Here is a 778-nt window from a genome sequence, read left to right as displayed (position 1 = left end):
AAACTCTGATACATTTAAAATTTAATAATTTTAATTATAATATATATTTAAATAAACATACTGAATTATCATTTATGTTAGCTACATTATTTTCATTAAATAGAGTATAATACTTTAATAATAGATGTACTGTAGCAGCTAGGCTGCCGTTCATGCCTTCATCAATTCATATATGTTTGTGATTGAATAGAGAATAAGAAGTTAGACATGTCAATGAGTTATAGCTCAAATGGCATAGTCTTCTCATACTCAATTAAGAGATTGCGAGTTCAAGTCTCTTATCTTTGGTAAAAAAAAAAAAAAATAAGAAGTTAGACATACGTAACCTTTAATTGCCAATAACCTAATCACGATTTTAAATTTTAACGGTAAGGTATTAAAAATGACAAACGGAAGTTCAGCACTTGATTTAATGCGAAGACAAAATTTGACCTCTAAACCAGTACTTTGTTGCCAATTATAAATGATATCAAACCTCTAATTAATGAAAAGCACGCACCTATATAAAATATGGTTAAGGATTGGATCAAATATGCTTAAAATTTTAATTCCATCTACATGAAAATTATTGAATCAAATCAGATCTAATATCTACATTTTTTAAGTTTAAATTTGATCCAATTTATATATTTGTAGATGAGAATGGAATATCAGATATATCCGTAAATATAAAAATATTTTAAAAAATTTATTTTTATTAAAAATATCAATAAAAATCTTTTTTTTTTCGTTCTTTTAAATAAGTTTATTTTTAAAATATTATTAAACATATTTTTAT

Source organism: Arachis ipaensis, chromosome B08, assembly GCF_000816755.2.
Source record: "Arachis ipaensis cultivar K30076 chromosome B08, Araip1.1, whole genome shotgun sequence".
NCBI lineage: Eukaryota > Viridiplantae > Streptophyta > Magnoliopsida > Fabales > Fabaceae > Arachis > Arachis ipaensis.
The sequence above is the reverse complement of the archived record's forward strand: the minus strand, read 5'-3'. Positions refer to the sequence as shown.